We start from the raw sequence: 17022 nt of genomic DNA, 5'->3' as shown, positions 1-17022 counted from the left end.
GTAAAGATTATGTAGCTTAAGCATGATTGTTCGTAGTTAAAGAGATTAACTACCTGCCTGGCACTTAGTGAAGGGGTTTTATTCCCTCCCTAACTTCAGGGGAAAATCTCTACCTGGGGAAACAACCTTTCTCGGAGAGGTGACCTTGGTTAAAACACAGCACCAAGAAGATGAGCAAAAATATTAAGAACAGTATGCCATATATGCCAGGTCCCTTGAAACAGCAAGGATGGACCGGCTCCCGGCAATAGTCAGGCTTGATGGAGCTCAGAGAAGGAGGGACACCTTTGCATCCATGCTAAGAGAGAAACAGCCCCTAGTTTCTGTAGCAAATAAATATTAGGTAAAAGAAAGTGTTGACCCCGATTTGTGCGTGTTAAACAGGTGAATTTTATGGTATGTGAAGTATATCAATTTTAAAAAAGATTTAAGAGATAAGAGTTAGAAATTACTCAGTTTGGGGCATATTAAAGGTTCCAAGAGTTTTCCCTGTCCTCCATTCCAAAGGAACTTAGTTGGAAGTAAGATAGATATTTTAACTGTCTCAACTTTCAAAGCCGTGTGTTGAACGATGCCAGGCTCCCCACACTCAGACTCTGCTGTGCTCTCTCGCTCTCCATGTTGGAGGTGCTGTTTACCTGGGAGGGGCTGAGGGGTGTGATTCTAAGGGGTTCTTCTGGCTTTTAAGTCATCAGCTCTAAGCTACTGCACAGCATGTAGGGTGAGAGGTTTAATAAACATGAGCTCATGAAACCCTTTTTAAAAAGCAGTTTTCATCGTCATGCAAACATTTCTCGACTTCAAAGGAGAAAGCTGTTGTCACATCCCTGAGAGAGTATTTCCAGCCATGCATTTTTCTGGCGAGGACGGACACCGTGTTCGGGGAGTATGTCAGCATCCAGTCTTCCCAATCAGTGTGAGGGTGCTGCTAGGATGAAATAGACACCTTGTCGTTGAAAACCACATGATTTGGTGTGTTTTTTATACTCATGTCCAGCATGGAGACAGCAGTTTTCTGTTTACTCCGAGTGCATGTGCACACACCCACATGTGCAGCACATGCATACTCATGCACACAAACATATACACATACACATATACACATACATGTATGCATGTACATGCACGTGCACGTATCCACACACCTTTACCTATACACCTCATGAATGGCTATATCAATTGCAGGTTACTGAGCCAGTGTATCTTCCAAAAGGAAGCAGGTGTGTGTGTGTGTGTGTGTGTGTGTGTGTGTGTGTGTGTGTGTGTGTTTGATGTGTAAGGCCAGCCCTCTACTGTTCTTTACAGAGGCTCAATGGATGGGTATGAAATGATTTTAATGTAAGGATGACAGGAGTTTCAAACATTCTGTTTGGTAGCGCTAAGCAAATCTCACACATTCATAATTTCTGCTGTTGGCACTGTGAAATGAGCGCAAGGTGCTCACAGTGGAGAACAGTGGACAGGAGTGAGGGAGTGGGATTTGAGTCAGGACTTTCTGACCCTCTTGTTCTTGGAGTTGGACATTGCTTCCTTCATTCCCTAAGTTGTGGGCTCACTCCGCGTTTCTACGATATCTGCACGTTAATTTGGAATCTAGATTTGATAGTTCTGTCTTAATTCACATCTAGTTCCTGCACAAAGCAAGACCAGTAGGGCTGTGAGCCAGCCTGAGAGGGTGGGGTAAGGAGAAGGAAGGTGCTGGTCCAAATTGTTTATATCTAACATTTATCTTATTTGGCCTCAGAGTGTGCAGATTAAGAATTGCCGTTAACAAGAAGGCAGATGTTGCTGCCAACATGGTAGAGCCATAAGACACTGGAAGAAAGGGAAGCAGATAAAGAATGCGGGTACTTTCCCTTCAAGCTGGTGCTCCCTTGGTTGGGTTTTGGAGTCATTCTGGGATCTTAAAACAGTAATGACTGGGTCACACTCCTAGTGATCCTGATTATTTGGCCTGGGATAGGCCTCAGGGACTCACCAGGTGACTGGGATTTGCAACTGAGTTTGAGAACCACTGTTCTGACCAGCCCTCTCTGCTGTGCCATCCTCTGGTGCTTGGGACCTCTGTCCCTGGAGATCCCACTGGTCTGCAACGGGGCCTGCTCCTGGCTGTTACACAGGCTTCCAGGAGATTCCGAGGAGCTCCAAGTGGGCAGAGCTGCCCAGCTGTCTTCTCAGGGACAGGAAACTTGCTGCCCTTTGGTTGTCTTTGGCACGTTCAGTTCTGAAATTATTCTTTTTAGGATTTCGTGGAGCCAGTGTGGTGGGTGCCGCGGGGGCTGGGCCAATGAGATTGACAGTCCGTTCTCAGGATGTTAACTGCTGCAAACAATCATCTTTCGCCTGTTTGTGGCTTAATGAAGCCGACTGAAAAGTATCATGAATAGATGTGGAAGGGCTTTTTCTCATGGGATCTCACTGGAGCCACACAATAACCTGTGGAGAACAGGTTAGGAAATGTTGATGCACAGAAGTTAGGGAACATGCTGGAATTCACAGGGCAAAGAGGGCCGGGAGCCAAATCTTCCAGTGTCTTACAGCTCTACCACGTTTCTCCATATTGTCTGCCACTGCTATTACAATTTCCTAGCCGGGGTGCGGTGTGGGGGAAGCAGGGAGGCAGAAATGAGATGAAGAAATGTGCCTGAGTGTGTGAGCCTGTGTATGAGTGTACATGTGAGAGTGTGTGTTTGCATGTGTGTGTCTCCATGTGTGCGACTGTGTCCATGTGAGGAAATGTGCCTTTGAGATTTTTATCAGAAGATGTTATTTGGTTATTGAAAGTTATACAGTTTGTTAACAAAGTCCAGCAGAAAAATATTACTGATATCTCTAGGAATATTAAAGGCTCTTTTTACCACTGAAAGGCCAATTTTCTTTTCTCTGTGAAGAAAATTAAAGAGAATTTATTAAGGCCCACTCAGATTTCTACAGACGCCAATAAATAGTATTGTCATCGCCAGAGAGAAATGTAAGGGGGAGAGATCAGTAACAATGACCATCATCCAAAAATAGATGCTTCATATCCTGTTGTCCTTCAGCTCTCTGGCCATCCCTCCTCCCCCCACCCCCTTCCCGCTGGGTGGGCAAGGCGCTCTGTGCATCCCTCAGAGGCAGGTGTGCGTTCTTTGTAGCCAGGATTGCGAGAAGCCAGCGGAAAGGCAGGAACACAATGGGCCATGGCACTTTGTAAGTGCAGGCAGGGCCTAAGCAGTCATTTTAGGTTGATAATTGTTTTTAAATCATGATAAAATCTTTTCTTTGAGGCTTAAGTATGCCTGTATATGTGGCAAAGTAAGTGCAGTGTTACACACGGGCCTAGCATCTCTTTGCCTTAGGGATGTTACATTGCTGCCTTGCTCTTTGCATGCTCACCAAGACAATTGTAAACATTCCCTCATTTATTCATCTACACAAGCAACAAATGCTCCTTCAGTGTGTGCCGTGTGGGTATGCACCAGGCATTATACCCTTTATGGGAACATGAAACATAAGACACTGTCCCTGCTCTCCAGGAACTTAGTTTTGTGGGACCTTTAAGTCGGTGCAGAAGGCTCATAGGAAGGAAGCCAGGAGTTGTGCAGGGAAAGCTGCTGCCTCTCCAAAGGTACCTGTCTCTGGGGTGTGCTCAAGCCAGGGAATGAGAAACTGCTCTGGATATTTCAGGCAGAGAGGGCTTCACTGCATGAATTTGTTATGAAGCTGTTGGAAGGGCCAGTGAGCGGAAGGCATGAGATGGCGGTCCTTCCCCTTCCCTGGGGAGGAAAGCTATGGCTAGCTGCCTTTTCTTACGCTGAGTCGCTGGGGGCACCGGGAAGTCACTGGAACCTCTAGTGCACTGCTATTGAGGCTGGGCATCTGGAGCTGGAAGCAGAATGGAGTCTTCCTTCCTGTTGCCTTCTGATCTCTCACTGCCTTCTGTTGGCAGAATCCAATGTGCCCAGATGACTAAGAAATCTTGATAATATAGTTTGCACCTCTTGACTTGCAGTACGGAGACGAATGAATATAGCACAGCCAGGTGGGGTGCGTGGTGGTGGTGGTGACGTCAAACAGTGAAATAGCCAGAGGAGAGGGATAGGGCCTGGGAGTAGTCAGTGACCCCAGAGTTTTCTCGCAGCAGTTTAGACTCAGAAATCTGATTATTAGTGCACTGAGATGTAACCAGGCTTTGACATCTGATCAAAACTAACTCTTATGGACTGAACTGGACCCCTCAAAATTCATATGTGGAAGCCCTAACACCCAATACAGTATATTTGGCAATAGGATAGTTTTTTTATTGATTTGAGAGAGAATCATTGATGTGAGAGAAATATTAATCGGTTGCCTCCCCAGCTGGGGATCCAATCCATAAGCTCTGGTGTATGGGATAACACTCCTATCAACTGAACCACTTGGCCAGGGCTGGTGATAGAGCCTTTCAGGAGGAAATTAAGTTAAGCAATGTCTTAAGAGTGGGGGACTTACTCAGTAGGACTGGTGTCCTTATAAGAAAAGGAAGATACACCAGAAGCATGTGTGCAAAGGAAAAGGCCATGTGAGGACACAGAGCAGGCAAATGCAAACTAAGCAGAGAGCCTCATCAAAACCCAGCCCTGCAGGCACCTTGAACTTGAATGTCAGGTCTCCAGAACTGTGAGAAAATAAATGTCTGTTGTTTAAGCCACCTAGTCTGTGGTTTTGTGTTATGGCAGTACAAGCTGACTAATATACTAAGCAAATCCCTAACTCATGAATTATGAGTCAGATGCCAAATTACAAATTGTACTGAAAACATAACTTTACAAAAGATGGCCTATGTACATTTGCTGGTCAGCACATTCCTCTATAACAGGGGTGGGCAAACTTTTTGACTTGAGGGCCACAATGGGTTCTTAAACTGGACCGGAGGGCCGGAACAAAAGCATGGATGGAGTGTTTGTGTGAACTAATATAAATTCACAGTAAACATCATTACATAAAAGGGTACGGTCTTTTTTTTTATTTTTAGTTTTATTCATTTCAAACGGGCCGGATCTGGCCCGCGGGCCGTAGTTTGCCCATGGCTGCTCTATAAGTTAACCTACATAGGAATCAACTAAAATTAGAAGCTTGTTTGACAGTGGTCTCTGAGCAAGAGGGCTTATTGCATGATACAGATGGCCAGTGTAATAGCAAAATGTGGTTGGGATGTGACCTACTCATTTGCCTTCTAGGCACGTAGCCCTTGCTGGTCATATGTTAATGTGGGCACTCTTCTTCCCTGATGGTACTGCAGGTGGAGTGTGTCAGACTTCCTGGCTTTTCCTTCTTGGATCCCTCCCCTTTTCATGTTGACATAACCTGGTTGCCACTTTTTGGGGGGTAGGGTGTTGCTTTGATCCTTTTGTATAACTTTGGATAGTTTCCATGATTGTTTTATGGTTTAACACATACATTTTCAAGGTCTTTGGATGGGGGTAGGGCATGCACTTAGGCTGAAGTTTGGCCAGGACACACTGCTGCAGTGATACTGCCTAATGCCCTGGGCTGTGTCCTTCTGAATGGTCAATACCTGTGCTGTGCCAGTTGATAAATGTTTTTTTTTAAAATATATTTTATTGATTTTTTACAGAGAGGAAGGGAGAGAGATAGAGAGTCAGAAACATCGATGAAAGAGAACCATCGATCAGTCGCTTCCTGCACATCCCCCACCGGGGATGTGCCCACAACCCAGGTACATGCCCTTGACCGGAATCGAACCTGGGACCTTTCAGTCCGCAGGCCGACGCTCTATCCAGTGAGCCAAACCGGTTTCGGCTGATAAATGTTTTGAATGTCAATCTCTGCCTCTGTAATTGGAAACATAAAGTATGAAAATAAATTGACCAGGCTAAGCTGTTCAATCAACCATCCACCTGGTAGACTAGGCTAATAGAGAACTGTCAAAAGGATTCCTGTTTCCCAAAATGACAGCCTCATTAGCCTATTATGGAGCATAAAATCTGGTCATTGGAGTTTCTCCTTAATGAATTTCATCACATTTACCAAAAAAGATAACCAATGTTTAATACTTAAAACTCACCTACTATGTGGCAGACACTTCTCTTTAAATGGACCATCTCATTAATCATCATATCAACCTCACTATGAAGGTCCTACTATTGATTCCATTTTATAGCTAAATCAACTGAAGCTTAAATAGGTTAAATAATTTGTTTAATGTTATCAGCTAGTAAAGCATAAAGTAGAGAATCAAACCCTAAGATTGAAACATTGTGTTTAGAACAAGCAGGTTTCATTGGCCTGCAGTTGTTGCTTACATCTCAGCACTTCGCTCACACGTTATCTTCCTAGCTTGTTTTGTTCCCTATTATGGACACACAAAATTTTCCCAGATCCTTCCCAGCAGTAAGACTGACCTCTCTACCTGGCATGCTCTTTACACGTGCTTTTACATGGCTGTCTCCCACCTTTACCATTCTATTTAAAATATTCTCCCCTTCCACATGCTTGAAACTGTTATACCACCTACTGGGGATTATTTCCTTCAGAGCAGGTACCTACCACCATTTGGAGTTGTTTGTTTGCTTCTTTATTTTCTTTGTCCTCCTATTAGAATGTCAGGAACCTAGTCTGTCTTAGACATGGCTGTGTCATCAACATCTAAGTACTGAGTCCTCTGTGGTAGTCAAGAAATATGTGCTAAATGTCAAAGGATTATCTACTGTGACTCATCAAACCCCATGGCTCTTTGGATTAAGACTTAGGAGGACATGCTTTAATGCAGGGGGAAGTTTCAGCGTCTGATTAGTCTCTCTAGTTGGATTCATTATTACAGAGAGTATTCTGAGCTACCAGTACAGCCAGTCACTGAGATGAGGAAGGGGCTGCAAAGTGGGTGGAACAGCTGAAAGTGGGGGATGGAAGTCTTCAAACAAATTTCAGATGACTAATAGTTTTGTCTATAGTAGTAGTGTAGAGCTAACTTAGTTCTGAAAAATGCTTCAGAGAGTTTGTTTTTAACTATTAGGCTCTACTGAAAAGCAACTATTAAGAACTTACTATATTGAAAGAATTATCCTAGGTGATGATGGTGATTAATAAGGTAAGCCACCAAGGACTTGTATGAAACTTGGGAGAGAGAAAAATCATTGCCAAATGGAGTGACTAGGAAGGTATTGTGAAGGAGATGGGAGCTGAGCCAGGCGTTGAAGCAAGGGGAGGAATAGACCAGATGGAGGTGAAAGGTATGATCAAAAGCATGGTCTCAGGAATGCGCCTAGTGTGGTTGGGATTGCAAAGACTAGTTGGCAGGAAGTAGACCTTGAACATGATGTTGAAAAATTTGGATTTTATCCTGAATTCAGAATGAACTCCTAGGAGTTTCTGAGTGGACCAGTAATGAATTAAAATTAGTGTTTCTGAAAAATGAGAGAATGACTCAGATGGAGATGGGAGCCTATGGAAAAGGGGCCCATCAGTTTCCTGCAATTGACTATATAATTTGGGCAGACTCTGTCTGGGGCACAGCTGTCTCCACTCTCTTCCTAGTGGAGGAAACCAAGAAAAGGAGTCCACATTCTGTGTGTGGTCTGTGAAGTAGAATTCCTTGCGTCCTCTTCAGAGTTGGAGCAGTTGAGAGAGTTGTGAAAAATATTTATTTTCAATTTTATGAAAAGGTTTTGGTATAGCATTTTATGAAGTTCAGCTCTTCAATATCAGCAGGACAATGGATTTGTGCGGATTAGGAGCATTTTGTGTGGATTAAGAGCATTTCTGTATCTCAGAGTGCCTTCTGAATGATCAAAGACATTAAATTATGTCAACTAGTATTTAAGGTTAACCAGTTTTTAATGTAATCTGTGTATAATTATAACTGACATATGGGTAAGTTGTAAGTCATTGCCTTTAAACTATTTTTTACATACATCATGTGATTGCTGTTGATTGCAGTTGAGAAACATGGATTTTAGAGGCTCAATGACCTGTTGAAAGTCACTTCACTATTGGGGACGAAAGCTTGGGCTCGAACCCATTTCTCTTACTTCAAGCCTTTTCCATCTTGGTGAAAACTGGGAGCTAGTGCTTAATATATATGACACATTCTTACTAACTAGAATACTTAATGATTCCAGAACAAGCAATGTCAGTGGAGTGTGGGGATTAACTGTATCTCATGTGGTAGAATGCAGTGGGTGTTCAAATAAATACTCATTGATAATAATGATGTCATCTACCATGCATTCTGAATCAACTTGTCCCAAAGGACATGTATCTTATAATGTTCCACAAATATGTTTAAATTAAATATTTTTAATATTGACAATAATGTTCATATGTCAGTTTTTCATCATTGGGTTTTGGGCTCAATAACTCTTAGTTATGGAGCATGGTTTTGCCAGTTTGATCTCATGGAATTTGCAGACAGCATCTACGTGCGCAGAAACAGAATGGTGCTGGCTGATAGAGAGAGGGCGGGTGTGGAGCAAGTGTGGCATGAAATGGACTGTTTGCTTTTTTCCACAGTCTGCTGATTCGACCTGCAAACCCATTCCCCAACACCATGAGCAAAACCTATAAAAACACAGGGGCCTCCATAAAGATGACTCTGACATTTGCAACCGGAGAGATCTTTGACGTTGAGAGAGCCCAGTTCTATACTTATTATTTGGGTCTGGATATTTTTGGCTCCAATACTTGTTCCTGGTTAGAAAGTTAAAAACAAGGGTTTAAACACTGTTCACTTGGATAGTGAAAAACATGTTCACTTTTTGCAGTGACCCTGGAAACAGAGGGGGAATTCTTATAAATCACAAAGGAAAATAAATAACTTCACCCATGGAGGGAAATAGACAGCTTGAGAAAAGGGACTTTGGAAAAAGGCTGTCTCTAGACAGCAGTCTTGTGGTAAGTACTAAATATTCATTTACCACTCTATATGTTTTGGCTGAAAATGCATTATTCTTTGACTGTTATTTCCTGAACCCTGTGCTTTTGAAACCTCTATTTAAGTTACCCCATTAGCAATATCCCCTGGGATTTTGTTTCATTTATTTTTTACGGAGTCAAAAGCCTGTAAATTATTGGAATGTTTGTATAATGTCTTAATAGGCAAATGTCATAATCTGTCAACATTATATATAATTACATTAATTCCAGCCGAAGTAGACTTTAACCTATACAAAAACACTACTGTACAACTGATGCCAAATGCTGAGCCTATATATAGTTGTTCCATCACCCATTTATCTTAACTTTGGGGATAAGTTGAACAAGAATTCGATAGAGCTCCAATACTGAAGAGCGAAGACACTCTGAGAACTTCTTAGGTATGTAAATGAGTTTAATTGTCCACAAGCTTTCTTCTAAATGTTTTAATGCTGATAAGCATCATTCCTAACCATATGGTTGTGTTTGCTTTTGTGTATGAGAACCTGGTTAGTTCAAGGAAATAGATTAAGTCCCTGATTTCTGAAGGTTGGCCACTCTAGTCTTTGAGCTAAAATGTGTGGGTCACCTCTTCTACTCTATAATGCATATGAACTGGGCAAGAAATCACAGCTAGCAAGTCACTCCTGCTCCTTTTGCTCATGTACTGAGATAGGAGCTAGATTGGTTCCTTCATTTGCTTGTTGTATAGGGATGTGCTTTATTGACTGTATACTCTCAGCAGCTGGACCGGACTTTGGATTAGAGTATGTGTCCCATAATATACTGATTGAATTGATTTATCAGTTGCACTTCTCCAACTCTGCTGCTGTAGATCTTACTCTGCCATTGTACAAATTAGCTGTTTACCTTGTAACTGCTGAGGTTTCATATCACAAACTGCTCATAGACGTGAGTGTCTGGGGATTGAGGAACTTTTGGGTCTACTTCTTCTTTTGTTATTGGATGCAACTTCTGTATCCCTGAGGGCTGCAAACAGAGATAGCAGCAGACCTTCAGAGGCTATAAAAACTTTAATAGTATTTTAAGTTCAACTCCCAACGGTTATGTCCTCTCCTCATCTCTAATGTCTTCTGTCTCTAGGTAGAATATAGTGAAAATTGTGTGTGTGTGTGTGTGTGTGTGTGTGTGCGCGCATGTGTGTTAATATCTATTCCTTTTGCAACTTATGGGGAGTTAGGATAAAAAGATCATTTCTCAGCCTCTTCTTTGACAAAGAAAACACTTCTTTCATATCAGGCTGCCATTGGGGTCTGTCTTCTGCCCAGGCAGGGACAGAGATGCTCATATAGTGTGATATGAACAGCGCAGGAACGATTCTCTTAACACCAAACTATCATCCTTGTTGATTAGTCCCTAAAGCCCAAATTCTTCCATAGATCCCAGAGAATATGCAAGGACCCTATCAAAGCAAGCATGCTAAGCTATTGTCTTCCAGTAACTCACAGTAGCACTTACTAATAAAGATCTTGGATCATTCCCAGGTGTCATCAGATGAGCAGAGCTTTATGGAGGGAATTGGTAAACAAGAGGGGGCAGAATATAGAGAGCTGGAATGCAGGGCTGGGTTGGGGCAAGTAGGGACGGGGAAGTGGATTAGCAGGAAGGATTGGGTCCCTGAACATCAGAGAAAGAGGAAATAGTCTAAATGAAATCTTTGGCCACATTTATATTTTGCTCGGTGATAGGTTGGACTATGAGCATAAATCAGAGCCTGTCACATTACCGGTACTAGCGGGAAGCCCCAAACTAAGCTTGTGTTCCCGTTGGCATATGGCGCTACCCCAAGTCTTGTGGGGACTATGAATCTGTGCTTTGACTTACAGCATAAAAGAACACTGTGAAAATGAGAACTTGTTGCCTGGACCACCTAAGAAACTTAATCCCGTTCAATCTCCCTAAATGATGTTTGCGAGAGTTTTTACACTAGTGAAATACCTTTCTTATTTCCTAGAGGCAGATGAAGTGTTACATCTGTGCATGTGTATGGGAAAATCCTGAAAAAGGATGTGGTCATCTGTGACTACATGGGCCAGTGTGCGGGGTGCTTGCATGCTATTCAGTGTTATACTGTTAGGCTGAGAGACTGTAATTTTCCCCTCTGTTTTAGTGTTGTGTTACTTCCTCATATAAGATACTGCTGCTGGAACAATGATAGCAAGAATACTCTTTTTGACTTGGTTCTTTGAGCGTGAGACCCACCTGAAAGTCCCTTGGATGAAGTTTATTGTGACTGTCAGGAAGAGGTAGGAGGGGTTGAGATCAAAACCAACTGGTCTGTAGCCCTGACCGGTGTTGCTCACTGGTTTGAACATTGACCCACACATGGAAGGGTTAGGGTTTGATTCCCAGTCAAGGGCAAGTGCCTGGGTTATAGCTTTGGTTCCTGGTCCCTGGCTCTGGAGCATGCCGGAAGCAACCGATTGATGTATCTCTCTCACATCTATATATTTTTCCCTCTCTCTCCCTTCCACTCTCTCTAGAAATTAATGGGGAAAATATCCTCGGGTGAGGATTATTTAAAAAATAAATAAATAAGACAAAAAAACTAACTGGGCTATAAAGGACTTGAATCTAAGACATGGCCCTCCTTTAGGATCCATGCTGAAATCATACAAATAACGAGGCAAGGAACACGCAGGGATGATTCCAGGGACTGGTGGCTGGGAAATACAAGAGAAAAAAAAGGGGAGAAACACATAATAATTTTTATTTATAATAATTTTTATAATAATTTTATAATTATTTATAATAATTTTTATTTTTAGAGAGGGATGATGAGAGAGAGAGAGAGAGAGAGAAAGAAACATCAATGTGAGAGAGACTAAATTGGGAATGGTTTATCTAGTCACCTCACTTTGCAGAAGGAGTAGTTAATACCCAGCAAAGTTCAATGCTTTTCCGGAGGTCCTACAACTAGGATACAACCAGGAGTAGAACGGCAGTTTCCTGCTTGTTTCTTCAGGTCTTTATCTCTCACTACGTGTATGATACCCCGGTAAAAGGAGAGGTCCTTTTGGAAAACTGACCAGAGGAAAGAGAAACATTAAATCCTTCATCCTTGAAACCCCGCCACATATCATGGTGACCTGTGTGTTTGAGAGTGAGAAGGCCCAGAGGTAATTTCCAGTTTCCACTTTTGCAGGAAAAAATTCCTCATAATGGACTGCAAGAGTAAGGTACTATTAACTTCATTACACTCTTTATTTTACATCTTTATTTTCAATCAAATCATGAAGTGTGGAGTAGAAATTATAGCTCCCTTGCAACAAGGTACCATTTTTAGGCTGGAGGAACCACAGAGTGAAGAGACCCACGCTCAGATTCTAAAACAAACCTCCAGTGGGGGGAGTGAGTTTATGGTTCTTAGTCACAATTTTGCTTTCAGAGCATGATGCAGGGGAGGGTGTGAGTGAGTGAGTGTGTGTGTGTGTGTGTGTGTGTGTGTGTGTGTGTCTGTATGCTGGTAATGCTGAACTGTTCTTTGATGTTGATGATCTTTTACTTGATAAATCATCCCTTTTAAGAAGAAAGTGACAGGTAAGTGAAACTGAAATGAGAAATATGTTTCAATGTGGGGGGTAAAGACCCAAGGCAAGACAAGTGACTGCAAGTGCGCCTGCCCAGTGGGAGTGTGCGAGCAGCTGCACATCCTGCGAGTAGTCTTCTTTCTGAAAACAACAAAATCGCCCCAGAAACTGAGGCCTCTCCTTGACCCAAAGCTGTTCAGCTCGCCCCAGGATCATTTTTGATCAGAAAAAGTCAGCATTTCACACTGCGTTCTTTTATTCGCGGAATCACTCCCAGGCTTCCTATGCGGCTATTTGACACGTGTCACTGTGATAACATAACTGCTGAGACGGCTGGGGAGTGCGTTATCTTTTTTTACCAGCTCACGTTTCAGTGGCAAACATTCTCTTTTAATTTGGGGAAAAATGACTTTGCTTTTGAGCACAGGGAGGAGTAGCAGTTTCTCTTATGGATGATGAATTCTTTCCTGGTGTCCCCATTCCTTTCTCCCCCACTGAAAGGAAAACAAAACGTTGGCCATGCACGATCCGATCTGCAGCTGTGACCGCAGGGCCGGTTGATGGGCTTCCAGAAGCAGGAAAGGCCCCAATTAGGCCCCTCAGTTCATCTTTCATCCTCTTGACAGTTTACACGCAAATCATTAGAGTAATTAGGCCTTCCACAGCACGCATTAATTAGACCAATCAGCACGCGTCTTTGAGAGTCTGCTTTATATTGAGATGCTTTCGTAGCTGTGGGATGTGCTGGATAGTTGCCACGCTCTCCTCCAGATGCACCCCACCCCCTGTTCCTGGCTGTGCACCCCTGGAGGAGGTAGCACAGGGTTCTTGTCAAAAGGATCTCAGTGTTTGTGGCATCTGGTTGGGTTTGGCCAGTGGAAGGACCTAGCAGGATATCAGTGGTTGGGGGCAAAAGAGGTCAAGGTCACTGTTTTCCTGCTCTCTGCCTGCCTGGTCGTGGCCACAGTGACTGGATTCCTCTGCCTGTGGTCACAGCATTTGTTGAGCGACTCTCTGGCACAGCCCTGGCTGCAGCCATCACCAGCCCCCTCTGTATCCCGGCCCTTCTACCTCCCCACGCGCCTCAGGCTTCTCGGCACTAATGACTCTGGGTGCTGCCAGTCTGTCTCATGTTGGTTTGCTTTAGGTCTGCCTGCACTTTATTGGGCAATTCATTTACTGATTCTCCACAATGAGATGCATTGAGTGACCATCTCATTCCTGCAGGGTTCCCCTGACTGATGACAGAAAATACTCCCCAGGGTGTGGAAGCTGACCCAATAAGCATGGAAAGTAGCATAATGTGGAGGAGGCAAAAGTGTGCTGCTGACCGGGCTAGGAGCCGGGATCACGGTGGGAGGCAGCAAGGAGGCTCCATGGAGGAGCTGTCCTTAGAGCTGTGCTTTGGAACAATGGAGAGAATTTGGTAGGTGAGGTTTGGGATAGAAGAGAAGATGCAACCCAAGGATATTGTCCTATATCCCTGGTGACAACTCATTTTATTGCCAAATTATTTTTTCCCAGGGAAATGTCTTCCTTATACAGTGGGGCCTTGACTTATGAGTGTCCTGACTAACGAGTTTTTTGAGATACCAGCTGTCTCTTGGCCGATTTTTTTGCATTGAGTTGATAGAGTAATTTGAGTTAGTGAGCTCGGTCTCAGAACGAATTAAACTCGTAAGTCAAGGCCCCACTGTATGGGGGGTGGTTAGTATAGGTCAACATGACTGAGCCAAGAGATGCCCAGGTAGCTGTCAGAATGTTCTGTCTGGGGGTGTCTGGGAGGTGCTTCCATTGGAGAGTAGCATAGACCAGGGGTCCTCAAACTTTTTAAACAGGGGGCCAGTTCACTGTCCCTCAGACCGTTGGGGGACCAGACTATAGTTTTAAAAAAATTGTGAACAAATTCCTATGCACACTGCACATATCTTATTTTGAAGTAAAAAAACAAAAAACAAAAAAAAAAAACGGAACAAATACAATATTTGTATTTGCATGTGGCCCGTGGGCCGTAGTTTGAGGACCCCTGGCATAGACGGAGTGAAGGTGGCCCTCACCTATGTGGGTGGGCGCCATCTCATCTGTGAGGGCCTGCATAGAACAAACAGGCAGAGGAGGGGCAAGTTTGCTCTCTGCACAAGCTCTCACATCTTCTGCCCTCAGACATTGGTTCTCCTGGTGCTTGGGCCTTTGGACTTGGACTGGGACTTACACCTGGTTCTTAGGCCTTGGTGTTTTGACCGGAAATATACCACCAGCTTTCTTGGGCCTGCAGCTCACAGGCAGGTTAGGGGACTTCTCAGACTTTCTAATCACTCGAGTCAGTATCAAAGCAGGGGTCAGCAAAGTCTGTAACAGGCCAGACAATAAATGTTCTAGGCTCTGAAGGTCAAATGAGCAGACACAGCTACTCAACTCTGTTCTTGTAAAGGAGAGCAGCCACAGACAGTGCATGAATAAGTGGGTGTGACTTATGTTCCAATAAAACTTTATTTATCAAGGCGGGCAGCATGCTGGATTCTACGAGATCCGCCCACAGGAGGGAAATGGGAAACTCTATAGTGCACTTTTCCTGAGTGCTGACTCTGAGTCATGGCTTGTGTCCACCCTCAGGACATGCAATCTGCCCAGGCAGGCAAAGGAACAGGTTTGGGCTGTGACACAAAGATGTATGGACCCAAGTCGGAAGAGTTTGAGCAAAGGGAAATAGTTTAGAAAGCTCAAAACTTGCTGAAGCTTTTTCTAAACACAAAATAGGGGTACAGTGAGTATTGCTCGGTGCAGCCAGTAGATTATGAAAATTAAGGGGAAAAAAATCTAACTTTTGTAGTGCTTCAGGCATGCTGTAGCCTTTACTCTCTGGTGCTGCCTTTAGACAGCCCTCACCATGGGGATGCTTGATGGAGCACAGACTACAGCTTGCTAGGTAAGGTGTCTCGCTATCAAATCCCAGCTGCCCTTGACCTTTCTAGTGCTTTGCCCATTTCACCTTTGTTAGGTTACAAGAGGTTCCTTTTATCTCAGGGGGAAATAGTATCATTATAATTAACCTGGTAATTAAATAACAGCGGAGGAACAAAGCGGGGGGGGGGGCAAATAGATGCATGCCCAGTAAAGTCTGGGTGACATAGGAAAGATACTTACCTGTCAGTCACACCTGGGAGCAGGTCATTGGCCAGAATAGATGTGGCCACTGCAAGAGCATGAAATCTGAGCTATATAAGCTCCTGAGCAAAGGAGTTCCCTCTCTGCCTCTTGGTTTTCTTGTTGCAGGGGGTGTGCTCTCACATACCCGCATTTGCCCACATGGCTCACAGCCATGTCTACCCCACACACAATGGAGTGATGGACTGTGACTAGCCTGATGCCACATGACTCCACCAGGGAATGGAAACTCTGGACACTGGCTTTGCTTTTAGCTCTGCTGGATCCCCATTGCACCTTTTCCAGGAATGGCTTAAGGGAAATTGGATTTTGCAACCCAAGGATGTAAATCCATGCAAATAAAGCTTTCTACCACATCTCATCGTCCTGTGGGGGCCTCTGAAAATTCTGTCTTTAAAATATATATTTTTGTTGATTTTGTGAGAAAGAAAGAGAGAAAGAAAAAGAGAAACATTGATAGGCTGCTTCCTACATGCACCCTGACCAGGATCAAGCCTGAAAATCAGGCTTATGCCCTGACCAGGAATCAAACCAGCAATTCCTTGGTGCATGGGACAATGCCCAACCAACTGAGTCACACTGGCCAGGGTCCCCTGGAAATTTTTATTTCAGCAGCACCCCAAGAACTCCAGTCCCACTAGCAATGGAGAAGTTCCACCTGCGCAATTCTCTGATAAGACTACTACGTAAAGTCTGGTGTACTCAGTGTCCTGGACTCTTGGACAAAGGCCAAGCTGCCCTGTGCAAAGCCTGGCCTTTGTCCTCTGTGCCAGGTTTGAGATTTCCCAAGGAAGCATCAAGGGGAGGAGGGTCAGGAATGAGAGGGAGCTGCTTATACCACACCCCATCACTGCCCCTAGCAGGGCTGCTAGCCCAGCTGTTCCCTGTTTACCCGAGGAACGGAGACCCTGCACTGGAGCCAGGGATTGGGAGGTGTGGTGGTGTTTGAGGATCCAGCCAAGGCCCCTTTGAATAAAAGCAGCAAGTGCAGCTAGTAACCTTCCCAGAGTGACCTGCTGAATCTTTCCTGTTCTCCCTTTATTTATTTTTTTAAATATATTTTATTGATTTTTTACAGAGAGGAAGGGAGAGAGAGAGTTAGAAACATCGATGAGAGAGAGACATCGATCAGCTGCCTCCTGCACATCTCCCACTGGGGATGTGCCCGCAACCCAGGTACATGCCCTTGACCGGAATCGAACCTGGGACCCTTGAGTCCGCAGGCTGACGCTCTATCCACTGAGCCAAACCGGTTTCGGCTCCTGTTCTCCCTTTAAAGTGGAAGTGGCAGAGTTAGAAAAGTGTCCAATTCCTAAGTGCATGTTTACCCAGTGAATCTGCCCACCAGCCTAGCTGAGCCCATCGATGCAGGTCAGGAAGATGCTGGAGAAATGTCCCTTCCAGCTGCACAGGT

The 17022-nt window shown here is 44.1% G+C and overlaps 1 long non-coding RNA gene across 2 annotated transcripts in view; it reads left to right on the top strand.

Moving 5' to 3' along the window:
* LOC107182775 overlaps positions 1-17022 on the top strand; it is a 256590-nt gene that overhangs the window by 50592 nt on the left and 188976 nt on the right. For both annotated transcript variants that reach the window (XR_001513507.1, XR_001513506.1), the window contains exon 2: positions 8742-8871. This is a non-coding gene — a long non-coding RNA (uncharacterized LOC107182775). The remainder of the gene's footprint in view (positions 1-8741; positions 8872-17022) is intronic.

The sequence above is a fragment of the Myotis davidii genome, unplaced genomic scaffold, assembly GCF_000327345.1.
Source record: "Myotis davidii unplaced genomic scaffold, ASM32734v1 scaffold897, whole genome shotgun sequence".
Taxonomy (NCBI): domain Eukaryota; kingdom Metazoa; phylum Chordata; class Mammalia; order Chiroptera; family Vespertilionidae; genus Myotis; species Myotis davidii.
Note: the sequence above shows the minus strand (reverse complement) of the source record. Positions and strands in the feature narration are given on the sequence as shown.